At 42.3% G+C, this 25,081-nt stretch overlaps 1 pseudogene; it reads left to right on the top strand.

The window, feature by feature from the left end:
• Positions 1-930: 930 nt before the first annotated feature.
• The window catches only part of LOC133378260 (acyl-CoA (8-3)-desaturase-like), a 32,290-nt pseudogene continuing 8,139 nt past the window's right edge, over positions 931-25,081 (top strand).

Genomic DNA, 25,081 nt, shown 5'->3' with positions numbered 1-25,081 from the left:
CCTTGGGCAACAGTAAGCCACTTCTGAAGACCGCTTACCATGAAAATCCTATTCATATGGTCGCCATAAATCAGGGTCGACTTGAAGGCAGCCCATTTCCATTTCAATAAAGGTACTGCCCAGCGGTGGATTTTGGAATTTTCGTTCCAAGTAAGCATACATAAAATTGGGCTGCATGAGATTTAACAGATAAGCTATATTTCTATACATTCCTATCAGTTTCAAATAATTCATTTTCCATTCCCCCCTCCCCTCTCATCTGTATGTTGTCTCCCCCACTACACACTGAAATAGCAACATAGGAATTTTCTGTGAACTCTTGATTTTGTGGATAATGAATGATTGGGTGATTGATGGACAACCATCCATGGTTGGATTTCCTAGATATTCTCAAGGGAAATGATTTTGGAGCAATAATCTTCACCAAAACTGGAAGCATCCATTGCATGTTGGTGCTTGCAGAATGTGATGTCCCATTAATTGTTTTAATAGCTGTGCACATTTGCACAGCAAAGCCGTTTCTGCTGTTGGGTTCAACTAATTAGGAAAATCAAAGCAAAAGTGCTACTGAGTTATATGATGAAACAGCAGTCAATGTTATACAGTGGATCTAATTAACACCATGTTCAACTTCAAAGGCGGAAACTGTCTTTAATGTAATACTGGAGGGAGGGTACATTTTAGCTTGTTTTAGAACTTAGTGTGGGCTTGCACAGTTGTAACACATCAGTTGCATTTCTCTGTATGCCTGTAGGGGCAACTTCCTTATTGGTATCCAACCCTTCCTCCCATATAGGTATCTCACAATCATTGTTAATAATAATCGGTGCCGGATTTAGACTTGGTGAGGCCCTAAGCTATATAAAGCTTGGAGGCCCTTTGTTAAAAAAATATTTTGAGAGATTGAGGAAAATGGCTGCCGTGGGGAGAACGTCTCGCCTCTGTCTCCCTGGGTACTTTTAACAAATTAACAAATTAGTCTGACTCATAGGTTTACAACTCTTTCAAACTGCTGTTATACACCTCCAAGTACTACATGGTTGCTTCAAGAGCCGTATATTGTAGCTGCTTTTTTCTTCGCCCAGTAGCCCTTTGATTTACCATTTGAGGCCTTGATAAGAGAGAGGTAAGGAGCCTTCGTCGAACATCCATATCTGTCTCCCACAGATTCCTCCCGAGCAATGAGATATTGTAAATCTACTCAAGACAAGTCCACCAGAAACTAACACAGCAGTTTTTTAACTGTGTGTTTAACATGTCAGATGACGTTTTATATGTATTTTCCCATTTAGACGTTGTTGCCTTCCTGGCACACTTTCCTTTTAACAAGCTGCGTCTGCTATCCGCCTCCTCCTCTTAAAGACACAATCCTTCATAAAAATGGTCTGTACTAGAAAGATGTACAGAGATCAAGGAATCTCACCGGATGGGGGATTAGTAGAGATTCCTGACAGGGTAAAGCAATTAAAAATCACTCATTTTTTCCCCTCCAAAACAAAAAGGGATTGTGAAGAGCTCCAAAAAGACCTCTCCAAACTGAGTGAATGGGTGGAAAAATGGCAAATGCAATTCAATATAAACAAGTGTAAAATTATGCATATTGGAGCAAAAAACCTTAATTTCACATATACGGTCATGGGGTCTGAACTGGCGGTGACCGACCAGGAGAGAGACCTCGGGGTTGTAGTGGACAGCATGATGAAAATGTCAACCCAGTGTGCAGCAGCTGTGAAAAAGGCAAATTCCATGCTAGGGATAATTAGGAAAGGTATTGAAAATAAAACAGCCGATATCATAATGCCGTTGTATAAATCTATGGTGCGGCCGCATTTGGAATACTGTGTACAGTTCTGGTTGCCTCATCTCAAAAAGGATATTATAGAGTTGGAAAAGGTTCAGAAGAGGGCAACCAGAATGATCAAGGGGATGGAGCGACTCCCTTATGAGGAAAGGTTGTGTCATGGCCCCGTCAGAGGACTCCTCAGATGAGGATGACTCGGGAGTAACAGCAGCAGACCCAGGAGCAGCAGACTCAGAAGGAGACACGGAGGAGCCTCCTGAGAATCCAGCTCCTTCTCCCCCTCAGCTGCAGAGCACCCCAGATACAGCAGAGTCCCTGCAGCCAGACACAGACAGTGAACAGGATACTTCCCCCTCACCTGCAGAACGTAGACAGCAGAAGGTCAGGCAGAAGAGAGGCAGGCCTGTCTCCTTAAGGCCCAAACACTGAGGACTCACACCTGCTGTCAACCTTGCTCTTTATAAGGCACACCTTGGCTGCAGCTTGTTGCTGACTGCAACGTCAGGCGTGGCTTGTGTGTTCCTAGTTTCCTGGCACCCTCTTTCGGACTGACCCCTTGGCACTTGATCCCGGACCTCTACTGACCTCGCTTCTGGACTCCTGACTCGGCAAGTACACTTCGGACAAGCCTGGCCCTTATCAGATTCCCTCCTCCTAAGACCTGGCAGATTTATGGCCAGACTGCCGGCTAAGGACTTTGCTTCCCTGCCAACCACCCAGGAATTTCCAGCCCCCACCGGCACTGCTGGCGCAGTGTAGAGCTGACAGGTTGCAGCATTTGGGGCTTTTTAGTTTAGAGAAAAGGCGGGTCAGAGGAGACATGATAGAAGTGTATAAAATTATGCATGGCATTGAGAAAGCAGATAGAGAAAAGTTCTTCTCCCTCTCATAATACTAGAACTCATGGACATTCAAAGAAGCTGAATGTTGGAAGATTCAGGACAGACAAAAGGAAGTACTTCTTTACTCAGCGCATAGTTAAACTATGGAATTTGCTCCCACAAGATGCAGTAATGGCCACCAGCTTGGATGGCTTTAAAAGAAGATTAGACAAATTCATGGAGGACAGGGCTATCAATGGCTACTAGCCGTGATGGCTGTGCTGTGCCACCCTAGTCAGAGGCAGCATGCTTCTGAAAACCAGTTGCCGGAAGCCTCAGGAGGGGAGAGTGTTCTTGCACTCGGGTCCTGCTTGCGGGCTTCCCCCAGGCACCTGGTTGGCCACTGTGAGAACAGGATGCTGGACTAGATGGGCCACTGGCCTGATCCAGCAGGCTCTTCTTATGTTCTTATGTTCTCCTTTCCACTCAGGAATTCCAGAGACTCAGTCATAAATTCAGCGGGTCTCTCCTTCTTTGCCCTCATTTATAAATATCAACTTTTTATATGCAATGGATCACACAGAAATTCATCATCGGACTTATATATGTACATTGGCCCTAGAGGAAAGAGTGGCATTGACTTCATGATACTTTCCCCGTCCTTTATACCCTACCTTGAGTCTTTTCCTGTTCTGGCCAGACCTGAGAGCGATCATATGCCCATTCATTCTCTCTTTGCCATCACAATGGCCTCCTCTTCCAGTGCATCTATACCACCTGAGAATCTTGCCCCCCATGATGGCAATAGGATCCACTGGAATGGGAAGACACAAGATGACATAACTTCACATTTAAATTCGACCAGGATACTAACATTAAGAGATCAACTCCTGTTTTCATCAGACCCACTGGCATTTTACAATACCATAATCAGGGAAATAGGTCCCATGCTGTTTTGTTCTAGATCACCCTCTCAGATGAAATGTGGCTGGTTTGACAATCAATGTGTTGCATACAAATGCAACCTATCAAGAGCTATAAGGAATTTAAGGAAGATAGACTCTTTAGAAAATTACAACATCTACATACATCTCCGTAAATCATATAAAAATTTATTGCATTTTAAAAAAGCCATGTATATCCGCCAACAGTGGTTGGAACTTGGCCTCGCTTCTTTGGAAAATAATTCTGTTAAATTTTGGGAGATGGTAACAAAACGTATAAATGGGGAATTTTCCTCTATGGATAACCAAATAACGTCAGCCCAATGGTGCTCACACTTCTCCGCCCTTTTTAGTTATTCAACGCCCACCCCTTTGACAGATACCTATTTTAGTACACAATCTCTGTTATTTCATTCCTGCCTGGAATGGAAACCGGTTACGCCGCAAGAAATACTTATTTTGGTCAACTCTCTGCCAAAAAAAAAAGCTCCTGGAGAGGATATGCACCCGACAGAACTGTTTAAAACCAATCCTGATTGGTGGGCCCCAGTCCTCGCCAAAATGTTTACCTTCATCAACTGTCAGGGAAAAGTCCCAAAGGGCTGGGGGGTCAGCATAGTGGTACTACTCCATAAAAGGGGCTCTAAGGCTGACCCAAAAAATTTAGGCCGATTAGTCTTCTTGATGTTGTTGCCAAAATTTACGCCAAATATTTGTTAGGTAAATTGGAATCTTGGGCCTCTAAGAACTCGGTTCTTGCGGAGGAACAGGCAGGTTTTGTTAAGGGAAAGTCTACCATAGATCAATGTTTTATTCTGTTACATCTAATCCAAAAATATTCACTCCAAAATAGAAAAGAACTATTCGTCACTTTCATTGATTTCACATCTGCATTCAATCTTATCGATAGAGATCGACTATGGCAAAAGCTATCTTCCATGAATATAGATAGACGGTTGCTCTATCTAGTACAAATGCTCCATTCAAATACCTTTCTTCGGGTCAGGCTAGGCGCCAACAGGCTCCTCTCAGAAGCTATTCCAACTAATAGAGGGGTACGTCAGGGCTGTCTTTTGGCCCCATTTCTTTTCAATTTCTATATAAACAACATTGTTCAGGAACTGTCTGGCCCAGATTTCTTCCCATCCACAATTTTAGACACCAAGCTCTTGGTGCTGTTATACACCAATGACTTAGCCCTGGTCTCAATTACCCAGATCGGGATGAGGAAACTACTAAGAAGTTTGGGAAGGTTTTGTTCTAAGGAGCACTTACAAATTAACCATACTAAAACAAATGTGGTAGTGTTTGGGAAGAAAAGAAAAATTCATGCCTGGAAACTAAATGATAAGCCCATTAAACAGCTATGTAACTTTAGATATCTTGGACTTAGCTTTAATACCAACCTCATATGGAAACCTCATTTCGACTCAATTAAGCTGAAGGTCTCACATTCCATCCATTTGCTACTCCGCTTCTTTAGATTTAAAGGGGGGAGCTTGGTTTCTCCTGCGGTAGAGGTGTTTCGAAGGAAAATAATTCCCCAGCTCCTGTATGGTGCTGAGATTTGGGGGCTTGCCAACATTTCCCCTTTAGAGAAAGTCCAGAACTCCTTCTATCCTGGCCATTCCGCGGGGTACCCCTGTCTCCTTTTTGAGGACAGAGACAGGCCTCTACTCTGTTGAATCTTCCGTACATGCGGCCTTAGCCGTTTACTGGCTTAAACTCGCATGTATGAGCGATTCACGCCTTCCCAAGAAATGCCTCCTAGAACAGCTTCAGAACCCATCTCACAGCAGCTGGTTAAATAGGGGCAAACTTATTTTGCCCATATATGGGATAAATAAAGAAATTTTACCTTCCCACCTTTCTATGTGTGCGACACAGATACTTAAGGAAAGAATCTTTCTGTATGCTAAAAGATGGGACCTTCATGCCTCAACCCAATCGTCCTTTTCTTTGTGGTACCCTTTGTTTAAAACAACTTTCACCACGGAACAATATTTTACCTTTTTAACCGCCCCGCTACTGAGAAAATCCTTTATGGCATTACGCTTTCAATCTATGCCCACGGCTTTGCTTGACGGGAGTTACTCAAAAGTCCCAACTCATCTTAGCCTTTCCATTTGTAAATCCGGCGAAGTCGAGGACTTTGTGCATTACCTTTTAAGATGTCCCCTTTACAATGCGCCTAGGTTCAAATTCCTCGCTTCCACTATTCACTCCCTGTCAAATAGACCCCTCCTGGAGCAAATAGGTATTCTTCTTGCCGGTAGTGATATTTTCTTAACATCACAAGTGGCAAACTTTGCTCTGGCTGCTGGAAAAATCAGAGCTAGACATTACAAACAATTTACGGCTGACTAGGAGCTTCCCTAATCCTAATCCAGTTCCCTGAAGTGTCTAAAATTTTTACACTTAATCTATGGAACTGATGGCAATGGAGTCTTAGCCAGGAATATAAATTCAAATATGTAATTATGTCATGTATGTCGTTTTAATATGTACATATTGCCTAACCGGTTTCATATCTTACATTTTAATATTTTGAGTTAGCCCTTGCTGTTTTATCTTTTGTAATTAGTACTTGTCTTTGTATTTGCTGCTGCTGCTTCTTTTTGTGGTGGCCGATGGCTATGAGCAATAAAGACTATTCATTCAAAATTACACCATATATATATATATATATTCAGTACACATAAAATTTTAAAAGCCCCCCCAAACAATTCTGAAATTTTTTGAGGCCCCTGCGGATTGTGAGGCCCTAAACTGTAGCTTGTTTAGCTTATGCCTAAATCCGGCACTGATAACAATACAACTCCATTAACACACCATCCAGTGCCCCTTCTTGGCTTTTTTTAAGAGTGGCATTGTTACAGTAATGGCACTTAACCATTACTGACAGCTGCAAACAATCCATTAGGAGGGGTTCAAACACATACACACTGGTCCCGGCAACTCTGTTGGATTCAGATTCAGACTCATTGGTGTATTTTTCTGCATTGTGAAATCTCATCTTAGAGCAGTTTACAGTTTACAGATTACACAGAACTCTGTATCTTTACACAGCATAACTAGGCATGACTACTCAAGCTACGGCTTGGGGTGGGCTCTCTTTATTTGCGTGGGGAAAGTTTCACTGAACAGGACTGAGTGAGTAAGTGAGCATGCCTACAGACAAGGGGGAAAGCTGGTGCCGTCTGTGAGCAGCTATGCATCTGCCTGCATGCTGATGGTGATGGTGGCGGCGGCACTTCATTGAGATCCTCCTTGGACATTTCTTCTGGTTGGGCCTCCCATTCCTTCGCCTCGAGAGGAGGGGCTGGCTCATGGTCAGGCAGCATTTCTTCAGTTGTAACTAGAACTACAGGGGTGGAAATGTCAGTACCTAAACTGCTGTAGCCTTCTCCTGTTTCAGCCCCCTCCTGCTGCAACCGACTGGGTCCCTCCTCAGGAACCCAGACTTCTTCCTCCTCCTCCTGAGCACTCCAGGAACTCTCCACAGGGCCCATGACACTGCCCCCAAAGTGAAAGAACATATGAAGGGGGTTGTGAGTCTCCACACAAGATATTATTTTTAAGGGGGTAAGATTACCTGCACTGTCATAAGACCACCCACACTGGGGTAAGACCACCTAGACTCAAAGAGCTGTCACTGCTCATCTTGCCTTTACAACTGCTCCCCCCTCCTCAATCCCCCCTGCCCCTAACATCCATATACTGTATTACAAAGAACAGTAACCTAACACTATTTGATAGTCAATTGTGTATCCTAGCGTGTTTATCAGGGTTGCACTTGCAGATCACAATCGCTCTTGCACCAGTGAGCAACTTAAAGAACTCTGCTTACCATTAGGCAGAGTGCGGTCACCTGTCTGAGGAGGCATATTTGGGGATACTATTAAAGGACAACAAAATGATCCATTATTTTATCATAATGTTTTTATAACAAGATAATAGGAGAGAGAGAGGTCATTTGACATTTGCACCTCTGGGCTACACATTCTGTTCCTTCGGATGTTGTTGTTGGTTCCGAGAATGTTATTGTTGCTGTTGTGAAACAATTTATAACCCACAAACCTATTTATAATCTACCTTTGTACAAACCTATTCCAGGCTGCTTACAGTCCAAAACCAATTTAAAAAACACTACTATGACGACGACGACATAGGGGCATATTGAAATGTGAATGAGTGCATATAGACTTTCCCCAACCAAAGTTTAGCTGCATATCTCTTGTCTCCTTCACTGCCTTTCCCCCCCTCGACCTTGTTGCAGTATTTGTGGTTTGCATGTGGGACAAAATTGATCTCTGCAAAAACTACAGGGTGGAGGAGACATCTCAAAGCACCACCTTCTAGGGAAAGGACCATAAAATAATGCCTCCCACTCATATTCTGGCACAGAGATATCCAGGAGAATTAACAAGATGGGGCACAGGTTCTTCCACAGCCTGAGAGGTGGCCGTGAATAGATGCAAATTATCAGTTTCTTTCAGTATTACCTGGGCATTCAGGAATACCTTTCAGAAATACCCCAAAGCTTCAATACCTTGCACAGAAAAGGTAGATTTCACTGTGGACTATTGAGGTCACATCACTACTTCCTTTAACCCGACAGCAAACCATGGTTTGGTCATTACAACAAACCAGCTCTGTGTCTTCTGCTCTGATAACTTTACTGTTTAGTTGTGTGTTGTTTATTTATTTATTTTAAAGCTGTCTTTCATCAATGATTTCAAGGAGGGTTACGGCAACTAAAACAACAAGAAAAACAACACAAAGTGTAGAGAAATGCTCCATATACTGGCCTTCATGTGTTACTCATTTGACTTCATAGGCACTTAACAGTGAAAAGGTGAAATGTACATCGCTGCTTGACAGTCCCAAATGTGTAGCTGGCTTTTTCTTTGTTCATACATTTGCAAGAGGGAATTGCTCACAGTCACACACCTACTAGGCAAAATTCTCTGTATGTTTTCTTTTCTTAACTTTCTCCTTACTTTTTCAAGCACTTTCCCTCCATTCTCATTATATCAGATTTTCACAATAGTCCCCTCTCCTTTTACGTCCCTGTCTTTCCCCTCATCACATCCACACTATGACTTCCCCCAAAGAATCTTGGAAACCATAGTTCATCCCTCACAGAGCTACAAGTGCCAGCACCCTTAACAAACCACAGTTCCCAATTTTCCCCTTTCAAACTTCAGGGTGTATCTTCTTCCTTTCACCAATTGGTCACTCATTCCACCTTTTCTCTTTTGATGCCAACTCCAGCTGTCCAACTAACTTTGCAATTCCAAAATCATACACTTGTCTGCATCACTGAGACTATTATGCCATCATTGGTCTCAGCCCACCAAGAAGGAAGCCATGCTTTAGATGTCACCTTCTATCATTTGTTGTTGAGCTAAAAACAAACTTCCCTAACTGTCAGATCCATCACACTGCATAGTGGCCTTCTCCATTTCACACCCCATTTGTGTGTGTGTGTTTCTTAGGATGCCTTTGCAGCTTTCCACAAGGATGAGGACCTAGTGAAGAAATACTTGAGCTCGCTGCAAATTGGGGAGTTGGCACCTGATTAACCCGGCTGTGAGCCCACCAAAAATGTGAGTTTCCCCCATAACTTTCTTTTAAAGAGATATGACATAGTCAGGGTCTATCCAAGCCATTTGGCTACCTGAGGCAACAGACAAGATGGCACCCCCTCCATTCCCCTCCAGAAGCTGGCTGATCAGGAAGTTGATTTTTATTTCAATGCTAATGACAGGGCAGTGTCCACCATCACACCTGAAAGCAGCAGGCTAACTTAAAGGGCTGCACGGCACACAAAGCTCAGTCCTCCAATAATGGGAAATCGTTAGGGGACTCAGGAGGAATGATAGGGGTCACCATCTCCAACATCACCCATCTGAAACAGCCACTTCTCTCTGCCTAATGGTAGGGCTGGCCCCAGATATAAGTAGGGAAAATACACTACCTTGCAAACACAATCCTGTAACATAATTAGTACATATTCCAGTTGAGCCACTGTACTTGTCTGGTCTTGAAGAACCTTTTTCCTTCATTGGGTTCCTTTTAGAAGGAAGGGTGGAATATTAATTTAATAACAACAATAAATAAACCTGGGTGCAGGACTCCCTTTGTGGCCATTTCATGCTATTCTCAACATTTTAAGTAATTAGGTCCTATAGATCACTAAACTGAAGAACAAACACTGTGGTCATGTGATTTTCATGATAGTCCGGAACCTCAGTATTTTAAGTGATTAAATTGCTGCGGACCGAAATAAGACATGGACACCAAGAGCTGGGTTAAACTAAGGGACACTTTATTAAACTTTAAACTAAACTTTAAACTAAACCTGCAGAGGGAAAAACCTGCTGGGGAAAGGGCAAGCCATTCTGCCTACCCCTTCCCAAGCCACACCCTGAAGGTGAGTAGGGAGGCCTTTCCACATCACCACCCTTCAGGGGCCCAGAACTCCAAGTGGATGAGGTGGCCCGTATCCTGCTCCTGGGCCCTGTAGCCCTGAACTGCAGGCTTCCAAAGCCACCACTGTCAAAGATTCCCCCTTAGGGACCCTCAACCTCAGAACCCCAAGGGGGGGATGTCTTTGCTTCCAAGAACAGCCCCAACTCCCTGGACAGCTGCTCCCAGGAACTCACCTTCCCAGGGCTGAGTCACAACCAACACCAGCCCTGCAAGGTAGATTGCCACCACCCCTTTAGCTAGCTACCCACTCTGAGTAAGGGGAACTCAGAGCACTACTTTAAACCCCAGGGCAGAGCTATTGTTAGACTCCTTGCCTTGGTCTATTAACTTGGAACAACAGACAGTAGTCAGTAGTGTCGTGGTCAAGGACTGAATTTAGAGCCAAAGCCCCAAGTAACACACACCAAGAAAGAAAGGCAGTTTATTTAAAAACCTAAGGGAGCATATAAAGAGAGAGCAGCATATAATAACCTTTAAAGTCAAACACACACAACAGGGTTAGGCATAGACACATTTACATAACACAGTGAGAGATTCAAACAGACAAAAGAATATAACAAAGCCTACTAGCCTAGCTAATACTCACTTCGAAGGTTAAAGCACCCAGTTCCCTGAGACTCCACAAGAATCCATAGACGAGTCAAGGTAGATGGAAAGGGAAACAAGTACTTGAACAATCACCCTTCTTTTTATGGGGGTTAGCTGGCAACAAGGAGGGGGCCAGTTAGCCAATCCAGCACCTCTTCAATGATCCACCCCAGGTACGTTCTTTGAAGATGAAATAGGCTAGAAAATTCACACCATGCAGTCTAATGCCTAGACCTCCTTACTCGGATAGCAGGAAGCAGATAAGGCTCCCCTGTCTCCCCCTACGAACAACAAACTGCAGCTGGCTGGCTGGCACTAACCGCCTGAGCTTCCCCAGCACAGAATATCCCAGAGATACTTGCAACAAATCCCCATAATGTCCTCTTGTTGAGCCATCTTAGTTGGCCTCCTTTAGCCCAAACTTAGCTATTCTTGACAACCACATCACCCCCAAAAGTGCCTAAGGGGTCACCTAGCTGTCCTTATCTGTTTCCCTTCCTACACCTTCATGCCAAATTGACCAAAGTAGTCTATAACCAAATGTCAGATACCCGAATTAACCTGGTTCCATCCTGCTACCACAGCATGGAGTAGGTAAACCCCCGCCAGCCAAATTAGGCAAGCTGGCTAAAAATTCCTACTTGGCCCCACAGCGACCAAGATGATCACACCATGGCAAGGGGGAGGGGTTTGCAGGACGAAGAAGGAGGAGCATGGGCAGCATGGGCTTAAATAAGCTTCGCTGCCCTGCCCCTATGCAGCCATGTATTGTGCGCATTATGTGTCATGTGACCTCACTTGCCCTCTCCAAAGATGGCAGCCAAGGCTTTGACCCCAGTCCGCAAAGCCCGCCCCACTCCCTGATAATGCACACAGGAGTGCAGAGCAGGAAATATGGCAGAGCTTGCAATAGGGATGGGCAAGAAATTCAATTCAGTTCACATTTCAAACTGAATCTATCAAATCCACACTTTCTGAAACAATATGAAAATTGAAACACAGCTATCCGTCACATTTTGCCCTCGTTTGAATTTTGTGATGTAGGTCACCAACCAAACAATGTTTATAAATATGCATATATTCGGGGAAATTGTGCATAAAAATGAATATATGAGCAAAAATAACATTCAAAAATGCATTATATGATGAAAAACGGCTTGCAAAAATGTTTACATTAGTATACAACTGCCTACTAAAATGTGTTTATTGGGAGAAATTTGCACTAAAATGCTGAAGAATTTTCATGAGGATTTTTTTTTAGAAATGTGGAGAAGTGAATTTAAGATTGGAAGAATGAAAAACTGAGATAACCGAAATTGACAGATCTTTTCATCCCTAGCTTGGAATGAACTAGTTTGGTTTAACAAAGTTCACTGAATTAGTTAAAAAATCTATGATTTACATCTGAAAGTAGTTCCCATAATTGCTGAGTGAACTGAACATGAATTAAGTTCATTATGGGGTAAAACTTGGAGTGATTTCTAGTTTATCTTCTAGTTTGTTCTCTTACATGTGGTGTTTACTTTTCAGACTCTTTGGGCCTTTAAATTTAGAGATCACAATTGTTGGGAAAAATAAACCAAACCATTCACATTCCACATTGTATGTGTTTTTTAGTCTTCTGAAATATATTTTATACCTCAGCACAGCAACATGTAATATTCTGAATGCTGGAAAAAATTGGTGAGGATAACTGGGATGAATTTGAATGGAACTATGAACTGAACTTCAACTGAACTAGTTCATTTTGTAAAGTGACAAACATAAATAATTAGTTCATTTTTAGACATGTTGAACTTTAACTAGAAATTGTTCCTTTTAAAAATGAGCTTTCCAAGCTCTGGAATGTAGCCAGCTGTTATCTCACATACAATCCATATTACAAAGAGTCCTGCTTCTATGGAGAAATCATTCACCATGACTTCCCCTATGTCCTTCATCGAATTTAAGATGGGGAGGCAGCGGGGAAAACTTTTCACATGTGCCTGGTTGAGCTAAAGGAGATCCCCTGTTCTCCAAGCCTCCCACCTGGCTGGGTATCTCCATTGTCGTTGTAACCTCTCCAGCATTATTCTAGATGCAGTTTAATCACATATACCAAAGAAGTGAGATCTTAACTGTTGTCATTTCTCACAGGAAATGCTGGTACATGATTTTCATGAGCTGCATGCCACAGTGAAGAAGATGGGACTCCTGAAGTCCAGTTATCCCTTTTTTGCCTTCATGTTTCTGCATGCTTTCCTACTAGACATTGCATCCTGGCTCACAGTCTGGTATTTTGGAAAATGCTGGGTGCCCTTCCTTATCGGTGTAGCACTGTTCACCACTGCTCAGGTAATGTAGTTGTGTCAGGTAGGTCTGCAGGGTGTTCTTCAGCACCTCCAGGGCCAGTGAACTCTTTTATGTTTCACAATCTTCCCCTTAGCCACGATGCTGGAATTCCATGATGCCAGTGCAATTCCAGTCTCCTTGTTGGAGTCTTGGGCAATACGTTATAATGCTGATACTACTTTGCTGGCAACCACCATTTCTCAAATGTATAGTATTGTACTGCAGAGACCGCTCAAACATGTGGCTAATGTGGAAGGAGAATGCAAATCAGTTCTAGTGACAGTGTGCATTGTCATGGAGGCATGGAGAATAGGCACCATTTGATTGTTTCCACTGAGAATTTTGTACACTGCCTGGTCAGTATGCATATTCTCCACTAGGGATGAGGGACGTATTTGATTTAATTCGCATTTAAAGGTGCATCTACCAAATGCCAAATTGTTTCACCTTTTCTGAAACAATATGTGACCCAAAACACATATGTGGTCTCCAAAAGTCTCCAAATTCTGTAATGCTGTTCTCCAGCCAAGTAGCATGTACAAGACTATGCATAAAATGCATATATTAGTGAAAATAACATACAAAAGTGCATTATACATTTTGCCAAAAAATGTGTCTATTAGGAGAAATTTGTACTGAAAGGCTGATGAATTTTCATGAGGACTTTTTAAAAAAAAGAAAATCACAAACTGACGTGGAAATGTGGAAAACTGAAGATTGGAAAAATAAGAAAGTGAAAGAAACAGAAATTGATAAACTCACCCATCCCTAGTCTCAACTTTAACACTATGTGTAGAGAGGGCCAGACGATGTAGCAAGTCCTGTAGACAAATCCACATTCTCTGACATCCTTTAAAGCCCATATTGAAGGGATAATGGACCCCCAGTCAGGTCAGCCTCTTCTTCATTTGACTGTGAGTTAAGCATAGATAAGGAAGCCAAAAGTGAACAGAGAAATATTTTATTAATAGAAAACTCATTTTCCAGGTGCTGATATTTATGTAGCCAAAATGTTACCATCTATGCACAATAGGGAGATATAGGTGAGCTCAGGGCCCCCCAAGGCTTTCAGAAGTACAAAAAAAGTTAGCGAGGAAAAACCAAGTGTGGGGGACCCCCCCCGCCAACAATCCAATGATGGCTGAGCATGTTCAAAAGTCACAGAAACTTTTTTGGGGGTAAGGGTAGTCCTATGGGTAGGGTAGTCTTGATTGGGGGTTGGGTCTGGAATGGAGAACACTGAAAGCAAGTAGTCTAACCTGCTGGTTGCTAAAGAATGGATATCTCTGTCCACATTGAATCACAGTTTGGACCTCAGCCCTTCACAGTACCAAGGGCTTCTTAGAAATGATGAAGTTTGAGGAAGTATTTGAGGGAAGTAAGAGAGAGAGCATCACGTAGGTGTTCAGGAGGCACTTCCAAGCATTCAGGGCAGTAAGGGAGAAAGGGTAGAGTTTTTCAAGGCAGCAGGGTCCCTTCCGACAGTGGAAGGTAGTGGAGTTGGAGGAGCAAATGTCACCGGCAGGAATGTATTGGGATATAAGGTGAGGAACAATTCCATGGAGAGCTTCGAAGGCAAGGAAAAAGTGCTGGATCTGGGAGCAAACAGGAAGGTAGTGCAGGGATTTTAGGAGAGGCCCACATGATCAGCACAAAGAGAGGGGTGAACAGTTTTGGCACAGAGTGTTGGATAGACTTGGAAGAACCAAAGTGAGACAATGGAAAGCCAGAGAGGAGAACAAAACACTGGTCAGTGTGGTGGTGGTGTTTTTGTCATTTCGTTTTATTATTTATATCCAGCTTTTTCATTACAACAACAATGAATGCAAAGTATAATGGTAAAAAGATCAAAGACAACAAGGCAAAACCATTTTATGCAATACATCCAATTGACACAGTAAAAGAGAAAGAATTCCAAACAACAAGGCAGCAGGACTTAAACCTACACCAAATGTCAGGATTAAAATTGAAAAGCTGCAGATCAAAGATTAAAAGCCAGCTGGAATTGCATAAGTTCCTTACTAGCCATCTAAAGATGAAAAGAGAGGGAGTCCAGCACATCTCCACAAGGAGGGAGTTCCACAGTTATGGTGCCACTACTGAAAAGGCCAAGACTCTTCTGCTTTTTTGAGTAACGAGTGGGTAATTCCTTTACATTTTGATTGTAATAGAACTAGGAGTAATTACTACTTTTGTGGAGTAATTGTAACGTTTCCAGCATTACTTTTGGGCATTACTTTTGGGCATTACTTTGGGGAGGGATTTGTGGATGAGAATCATGTGCCTCAAACTGGGCTTCTGTGCAGCATCGCTCTTCCCTCATGCTCTGTGGATGGGTAGGAGGTGACGAGGGAGGAGGCGGAGAGTGAAATGGGGTGGAGTGGAGAAAACAATTGTTTAAAAAATGGATAGTGGTGGTGAAGAATGGAGTGGAGGGAAAAAGGAGCCGGAGGTCAAAAACATGGATAAAGGAGGAGAAGGAGGCAGCAGCGCAATGGAGATAAAGAACTGTGGAGGTGAAAGATAACAAAGCTTGTGTGTGTGTGTGTGTGTGTGTGTACTGTGTTTGCACTTAGCACACAAAGTGGCCTCCACCACCCTCTCTGGCTACTATGCTGCATTTGCAGTATTTTAATTTTTTTGCATCTCAGGGGAAAATGTTTGCTTGAGTGAGTGTCCCTTAGTTGGTGGCAGGGCAGGGTCTGGGAGGTGGTTAAGTGAGAGAGATTATGCCAGCTGGCTGAGTGGGGGGGATTGCACTTGGTTTAACGTGCAAAGATCTGAGTAGTGGCCTCAGCCTCCCTCCCCACCACCCTTACCAGCGGAGAGACCACCATTGCTATCTTATGAATAAAAATAATTATTCTACTACCTCTGTATATGTTTATTTATTTTTAATGTTGTTTTAGGCTACTTAGATGTGCAGCAGCAAAGGCCAGCACCTTGTAGGTGTTTTTTTTAAGTAACTGAAATGTAATTGTAGTGATTACTTTGGAGGAAAAGCAAAGTAATCAGTTACTTTCAGAGCAATTGTAATTGTAACGGTAATTGCTACTTTTTTGGGCCATGTAACTGTAACTGTAATTTATTACTTTTTAAAAGTAATCTTCCAAGCTCTGCTCACTACAGATGAGGGCTACTGAATGAAGAGAAGAATGACTGCTTAAGGCTGCCTTGGTAACTTCATGGTTGTGGTAAAATTTGAACAGCTCACTCTCTTAGCCACCCCACCTAGTAGGCCTAACAGATGAAGGACTATAAGAACGCTTTGGCCTCACTTTGTCGATAAGGGGGATGTTTAGAAAATCTCAGTTTACTAAGGGTCATTATTAGAAAATAATTTGAGTGCAACTGAGGCTGGTACACTAAGACATATAGGGCACTGTCCCACCAACCTCAATCTGCCCTCAGCCATCCCCCATCTGCCTGCCTTCTTACTTATAACCAGCCCAGGGGGTGATACAGTTGTCAGCAGCAAGAGAATGGGCTTTGTTGGCTTTGCCAGTCATTGGCTCTGGCTACACATCTCATTGGCTCTGACACCACCTACTGTTGGCCCTCCTGGCTTCCACCCTACCACTCCAATGGCCACCAACCACCACTGCTACCTAAGCAGTGATAGCAGCTCACAAAGAGCCAGTAGTACAATTATGCATTGTCTTAGAAACATTTGGATAAGCTCCCTTTCGGACCTCTTCAACAATTATGTTTTGCCTTATGCACAGGCTGTTTTGTGTATGACAGTATTCACTGGTACAGAGTACTGGCATCTCGATTTTTGCTGCCCGTGCAAGTCATTTTGTGCTGGCACCCATCGTACTTTTTATCAGGTATGAGTCCCAGCACCTCATTTTTGACCCCAAAATGCACTGCTTATGGACATGCACTTTCTAAAGTCCTTCCCATTATTTGGTTTTTAAACAGTGTAGCTGCATTTCTAAACTTTGTGGGGCTGTGCCCCTTTATTTTATTTTACTTTTAAGGCTAGGAAGAAGGCTGGGGAGAGCAGCTATGAGAGAACTAGAAAAGGTCCTCAAATGCAAAGATGTATCACTGAACACTAAAGTCAGGATCATTCAGACCATGATATTCCCGATCTCTATGTATGGATGTGAAAGTTGGACAGTGAAAAAAGTGGATAAGAGAAAAATCAACTCCTTTGAAATGTGGTGTTGGAGGAGAGCTTTGCGTGTACCATGGACTGCAAAAAAGACAAATAATTGGCTGTTAGACCAAATTAAACCAGAACTATCACTAGAAGCTAAAATGATGAAACTGAGGTTATCATACTTTGGACACATCATGAGAAGACATGATTCACTAGAAAAGACAATAATGCTGGAAAAAACAGAAGGGAGTAGAAAAAGAGGAAGACCAAACAAGAGATGGATTGATTCCATAAAGGAGGCCACAGACCTGAACCTACAAGATCTGAACAGGGTGGTTCATGACAGATGCTCTTGGAGGTCACTGATTCATAGGGTCGCCATAAGTCGTAATCGACTTGAAGGCACATAGCAACAACAAACAACAACAGTAAGTCAACACTGCAGGAGATAAACCCACCTACAATGGTATGGAAAGGAGCCAGCAGGGTGGTAATGGGGTTCATAGTGCTAGAGCTGTGTTGTTGGCCCCATCACTTTTTTTAAACTCAGCTGTAGTTTTGCAAACCTATATGCCTAGATTTATTTATTTCCTAGATTCTGCATTCTCTATGCAATGGAAATGTCTATAGGATGTAGCTCTACCCATGAACAAGTGGTGTGCTTATGTGTGTGTTTTCATTATACATGAAGGGTGGACCAGCAAGCCAGTGGAACCACCTGCACAATCAGCATCATGCCAAACCCAACTGCTTCCGCAAGGACCCTGATCTCAACATGCACCCGCTCTGTTCAGCCTGGGGAAGACACTCTCTGTGAAGGTGAGCAGGCAGGACATCTAGGAGTAGCTCAAGTCATAGAACACATTAGGTGAACAGAATCTATACCCGCTATGAGCAACCTAGGAAAGATGGAAGAAAAGCAGCATGCTATCTCTATGGCACAGCTTTTGCACACACATACACCCCATATTGCAGCTCATGCTGTTGATGGACTTCTTATATCATTAGATTTGTTCCTTATTTTCCTTATTTCCTAGATGGCATCTTTTCTGCTCGTGACTCACTAGACCAGGAGTGGAGAGATAGATCTGGCCACTTTGACAGGTGGGGCTGTCAATCATCTGATGTCATGTGACTTCAGAAGGTAGAAAGTTCAGGATGTAATTGAAAGCTTAAACTGAACAGCTTGAATTTGAGACTTTTAAAATCCAAGCTTATGCAAAGGCATAAGGCATAGGATATCAGGCATGGAAAAAGTGGATGTAGTTTGCCCCAAATGACCTAGCAGGCCAACCTCTGAGGCCTGCTTGTCCTAATTAGGCCTACAGGTTGGAGGTTCACCACCACTGAGCTAGACTCTCATCTCCAAGTCAAGCATCCAGGTGTTTGCATGCCAGGTATACCAGAGATGCTACCTTCTTTTACTCTGAAAATTTGAGCTGGCAATAGAGAAGAGCTCTGACTAAAAAAAAAGCTGACCCTTTGCCTCCTCTACAATAAATAATATTTCTGGTGTTTGGTATTGACTCTGTAGCCTGTTACTAACTCACAACCAGGGATGGAAGGATCTGTCAATTTCTGTTCTCTCGCTTTCTCATTTTTCCAGTCTTAAATTTGGTTCACATTTCTGCAGCAATTTTTTAAAAACTCCTCATGAAAATTCTTCAGCATTTTAGTGTGACTTTCTCCTAATGTACACATTTTTGTATGCAGTTTTAATTAATATACAAATTTTTGCTAGCAATGTATCCTAATATAAAGCATTTTTGTATGTTATTTTCATTAATATATTCATTTTTATGCCCACTTCACCCTAATTTATTCATCTATGTAAACATTGCTTGCTGGGAGAACTGCGTCACAAAATTTGGATAAGTGTGAATTTTGAAGGATGGCTGTGTTTTGGTTTTCATATTAGTGTGGAAAGTGTAAATTTTGTAAACTTGGCTTTAAATGTGAACTGAATCAAATTTCTCCCTCATCTCATGACACAGGTTATTCCCCTGCTCTGCATAATACCATGACAAAAAGACTGTGTAAATTATCAAAAAAGACAACAAACCTACTATTGTTAAATTTTGACTGATTCTCCTTTGGCTTTCTACTATTAGCTACATCTTCCTTAACGGCAGTCTTTCCCAATCATCAACCATGATATGTCAAGAACTTTTTGAGATATTTTTGTCCTGAATTGCAAAGAGGGGATGGGCAAATCTATTGCCAGCCCATGTTACTTTTGCATGTGTTTACACATAATTCGGTTCCATTTCCGCATTAATCGAGTTGCATGTGTATTTTCACTCAAAATACATATTTGAATCTATATTTCCCCCTAAAAACAGTAATTAAATGCATAATCATACATCCAATACATTTAAACTGCTGAGAAGCCATTTCAGCATATAAGCAGTATATAAATTAAATAATAAATAATAACATAAATAAATAATAAATAAAACTGTGTCACAACATTTGCAGAAGTTTGAAATATTTATTTTTTTATTTTTTATTTTATTTATTTATTTCATTTTTAAACCGCCCATAGCGAATAGCTCTCTGGGCGGTGAACAAAACAAGATTAAAATACAATATTACAATAAAATTACAATAAAATCAGCAACAAGTTAAACGAAAAAAAATTAAATGAAACACATTGAACATTAATAGCTACGTTCTGATCCACACATTAGACTGAGAGGTGTAGATCAGGTGATTTTGTACAGGAATTTGTAAATATCAAATAATATTATTATTGTGGTTTTATTGGGGTTTTTTCTTGTATTCCACTCTCATACAAAGCCCAGAGTAACTAACATTTATAAAATAAAGAAAATTAAAATCACAGCTTGCCATAAATACAATAATAATAACATATGACAATCAGTGATATAGGTAGACAAACAGGGGCACTCACACTATGCTCTGAAGGCATGCAAAAATAAATGAGTCTTAAGCAGATGTCTGAATGAATATAACACGGGGGACAATTGGATCTGTATTGCGAGGGAGCTCCATAAATGGGGTGCCACCACCAAGAAGACCCTACTTCATATAGCGTCGCCCACAAAATCATACTCATCAGGGGTACCACGAACACTCTTATTGTAAAGAATGGAAGTTGAGATGTGTGGGTGGGCAGGTGTTATATAGTTTTCAGCTTTACCACTCTGCTTCTGCTCTCCATTTACAGCTTGGGAAGAAGAAAAAGAAATATATGCCTTACCAGCACCAGCACAAATACTTCATCTGTAAGTGTTTCTGCTATTTTGCGCAGGAGCATAAATCTGGAAAGTACAGCCTTTAGTAAACCCATGCCTTTTGGTGCATTAGTACAATAGCTTATATGAGGTTATTGGTTGGCATTATTAATATGACTATTATTTTGAAAGAGCTTGGGATGACTAGTTTGATGGAAAGGTAGAATTCTATAGCGAGTGACTGGTAGATATAAGTAACAACAACATTACATTGGCTGCCTGCTAGATTGTCTTATTGCTCTTTTGTTGTCTATTGGTTTTAACTATTGTTTTATGTTGTTATATGTGTTTGATCATTTGTAGCTGCTCTGGGCTCATTTTGGAAGAAGGGTGGGACATTATTATCATTATTTGTAGTAGTAGTGGTAGTAGTAGTAGTAGTAATTCATTTGTCAATGTGACCCAGGGTGGGATGTGGTTCTCTCAGACATACTCTAACTTTATTGAGTTTGGGTGATTTATAAATGAAGGAAAGTCCTCCTCTTTATAATGTTCTCCCTTTCTTATTTGTCACCATAGTCTTAACCCTGTTGGTATTCATTATTTACGTCCAGCTGGTTACATTCCATTACACAATTTCAAGAAAAAAATGGATGGTAAGTAATCTGCAGGTTTGCAATGGTTCCTCCTTGGGATAAGCATGTTAACGGGACTGGAATATGTCAAAGTGGAACCAGATATACTGGATCACTCTTTCTCCCAAGTAGCTACTGGAGAGGCATTAGAAAAGTGTATCATTTCTCACCCTACTCTTAGTAACACAAAATGGAGATTCCTCAAACACAGAAAAACTTGTGCTGTATTACTGGGGCACCATCCCTAGTGTTGACAGACACTAAGCAAAGGTGTCTGGCTGGAGAAAAGGGATAAGGTTAATTTTAAAATCTATTTAACATTTCGTTTGGTCCAGATTTTCTTGGAATTTCTGGAGTCAAACAGTGTGACTGAAACCTGGATGCCAGTTCAGAACATTTTCAGTAGTCAGGGGTTTACCTGCATAGGATTTGATGGAGAGTTTCCTTTTTTTGTTGTTGCTGAACAAAAAATAATGGTTTGTCACCTTCTAATCTGGCAGCAGAACCCCAATCAATGGTTCATTGGCCACTTCTGTCCAATAGTGGGGACAGCCATCCCTTTATCTTTTCTTCCAACATCTGTGGGAAAGTAGTGGGAGGCTTTTAGCCCAACTCTGATTTCTAACTTGCCCTATCACTTACCACCTTAGCCACAGATGCCTCAAAATCTATACTTGCAAAATATGCTAACAAGGCATGTTTGGCAAGTCTCTTGAAGATGGAGTTCCACAGTTGTGCTCAAGATACCAGCAGTGCCCAGGTTTGTCCCACAGGGTATCTCCACCTTCTTAGAGATTGTGGCATGGGAGGAGGCAAGCTCTTAATAGGGCCCAAAATGCAGCAAATGCTCCCAGAATTCCAAACTTGTGTAGAAGTAGCTACCACATTCTTCTCCCAACCTGGCACCCTTCAGATGCTTTGGACTTCAACTGCCATCAGCCCCAGCCAACATGGGCACTGGCTGATGGGAACTGTAGTCCAAAACATCAGGAGGGTACCACATTGGGGGAAGCCTGTCCTACAACAGTTTTTTAAAATGTTTTAAAGATGTTTTAAGATTTTTTAAAAGATTTTTTATTTTTAAGAAGTTTTAAAATGGTTTTAGTGTTTTATTGCTTGTTGTTTGCTGCCCTACGCTCTTTCTGGGATGAAGGGTGGGGTATCAGTTTCATAAATGAATAAATAAATAACAGTTGAATCTTCCCAAAGGTCACCAAGGAGAAGTTTTTCACTGCTGTCATCTCAATGGCAATAGGATGGTTGTATTTAATCAGTACTTGTAGTTGCTTTGAACAGCTGGTATAGCACAGTGGGGAGGAGAGCCTGGCTGGGAGCCCAGAGTCTGCAAGTTCAAATCCCTGCTCATGTCTCCTGGGTGTCAAGGGCCAGCTAAAGATCACCCCCACAGTGAGTGGCTCAGGGGTTACGTACCCTATCACCTGTGCAGCCATGGGCAAGCTGCATAGTCCCAAGGAGCCCAGTTGCCCCCCAGCTGGCAATGTGGACAAGGAAGGGGCTGGCTTCTGCAGCTGTGGCAAGCTGAAGCAGGCCCTAGCCAGCTGGGGAGGACTAGCCTCAGAGGGAGGCAATGGTAAACCCCTCTGAAAACTGCTTACCATGAAAGCCCTATTCATAGGGTAGCCATAAGTTGGAATCGGCTTGAAGGCAGTCCATTTCCATTTGTAGTTGCTTTGAAAGTAGTCATCTGTGCATTCTGGTTTATTTCTGTAATGTGCTTCTGCTTTGGGGAAATTGCCCACTGGCACCTTGAAAGACTTTCAGCCATTTTGTGTTGAGTTTTCAGTTGTAAAATTTCAGTTGTAAAGTGGCTGTTTTAGTTTTAGAGACCCTTCTGCACAGGAGGGTGACAAGCTCACAGGAAATTTAAAAGTACAAAGGGAGGTTTTGCTCAGGAACTTCCAGACGAGGGCTTGTTGTGCACAGCAAAGTCAAAGGTTCAACCTAGGAAACTGACCATTAAGGGGGGGAAAACTTAACCAAGATTTGACTTTCCTCCTGATACTATTTACATTTTAAAAAAACAGGCCCATGTCTGTCTAGTTTGGCCATAAGTAAAGCCCAAAATTCTGGTCATCTCTTTTTCCATTCAATTCACTTCTGTTTCTCGGGGATATCTTTTGCCAAAGTAGTTGGAGAGAACATGAATGGGTGTAGCAGCGTTGATGATCAGTGTCGGTACCACAGTTGCAGTTTATTGACAGATCACCTATTAAACCCAGTAGTGTTTCTTCCAGAGAGAAACACAGGTAACTCTGGGGCCCTTCTGTGCCTTGAAAAGGCAATAAACCATACATAAATAAAACAATGTACCTTGGCAGGTACACTGATGTTAGCAATTAGCAGAATTGCCCCCATTCACGTCAGATTGGTTCAACCTCAGAAACAAGCTGATTCATTTCCAGAACTTTGAAAATAACTTGGCTTGTTTTTCAAGCCAGTCTGTAGCTCAGAAAATAAGCCCACTCACTCATCCCTTCCCAGTTTGAGGCACTCCCCTGCTAGCATTCCTTTTTCCATTCATGGCTTACTAGTCTGAGGGAGTGGGAGCAGTGACAGCTTGCGGGGTGACGGGTGGGGAGAGAAAGAGAGATCTAACCTTTCCCTTTCCCTTTCCCCCTATGGTGGACTTGCATGTCTCTGTGCAGTGAACTACGACAAATGGGAAGTTGTAGTTCTCTGTAAACCTTGGAAGAACTGCATTTTCCATCAGCCACCTTTGGACCTGTTGACTATGCAGTGCACCAGGGCATCAGAGAAACAGGGAAAGGGCAGATTTCTCCCACTCCACCCCATGCATGCCGTTTCCGCTCCTGCTGCCACTGGATGGTTAATTTTTGAGGGAGGTGTGGGGGCAGGGGTTAGATTTGGAGGCTGGTGAGGAGGGTGGGTGAGAAGCTGGGGATTCTGCTCTGGCTCTGAGTTTTAACCGAGCTTGAGAAGTACTTCTAAAGATCTTTTTGATGAACCCCCCTATTTTATATCTGAGCCCAAGATCAATGAGCTTTACTAGCATTTCTAAACTGAAGACCCTCCTAACAAAAAGTTGGGGTGACATCAGCACTTGTGATGGATGAAATTCCCTAAAGGCATTCTTCCAGGAATTCCTTTTCTGCAGAAAACCTACTTGGACCATCAGATTCAGTCTTGTCCCATATTCGTTGCCTTTGGTCCCCTTCATGCCCTTTCTTTCTATCGTGGCACAATCCCTCTGTGTTTCCATGCAAACATTGCTTTTGAGTCATATCTCGTCATGACCTTTGCACTCTCTATAATTGCTGCATACAGTTAGTAGATCTGAAGCAAAGAAACTTGTGACAGTTTTGCTTAACACTGTTTTCTTTGGCAGGAGTTTGCTTTTATGCTGATCTCCGATCTCCGTATCTGTCTCCTGTATGTTCCTTTAATGGGATTTAAGAATTTCATGGGATATTACTGGCTGGCCAGGTAATAATTGTTGTGGAAAAGTCTCTTCAGAGCTGCTGCTTTTGCTGCTACACAGATCTCATAGACTTGTACACATGATCACCTGCATGTATAACTTGACTTTTTCATAGCTAAAGAATCATACTAGCCTGAACAAGTTAATGATATAAAGGCCACCCAAGAAGAAGGTATCTCATGCATCACAGGAGAGACAGTGCCTTTTCTGGTGGTTAACTCTAAACTGCTTTTGATCTGTTGTGGGGTGGGGGAACTTGTGGGCCTCTGGATGTTGCTGGACTCCATATCTCTACAAGTTGTGGCTGATGGGAGGTGGAATCCAACAACAACAGGAGAACCACAGGTTCACCATACCTGATCTAGTTATTTCCAAGACCCCCTAAAAAAAACCTCAAATTATGGCCCCTTTGTGTTTAGAAACCTTTAGCCAAAATCGGCCATAGAAGGTAACCAGTTTCCACTGGTTGCTGCCTTAACGAGCAATCATTTGTATATCTGATGTGGCCCTTTTCATGTTTCTGCATCAGAGTAACTGCCAGTCTCTGGATGTAGCCATTCTGCCTCTCAGTCTTATAGATTTTAGAATTACGATAATAGAAGCCTTTTCTCTAAGCTCCTGTCTCACAAGGCCTATCTCCTGACAACAAAGGATATACCGCCCTTCCTCGAATTGATAATTAAATAATAAATAAATAA

Source organism: Rhineura floridana, chromosome 2, assembly GCF_030035675.1.
Source record: "Rhineura floridana isolate rRhiFlo1 chromosome 2, rRhiFlo1.hap2, whole genome shotgun sequence".
Taxonomy (NCBI): domain Eukaryota; kingdom Metazoa; phylum Chordata; class Lepidosauria; order Squamata; family Rhineuridae; genus Rhineura; species Rhineura floridana.
This window is presented reverse-complemented; position numbering and strand designations above follow the sequence as displayed.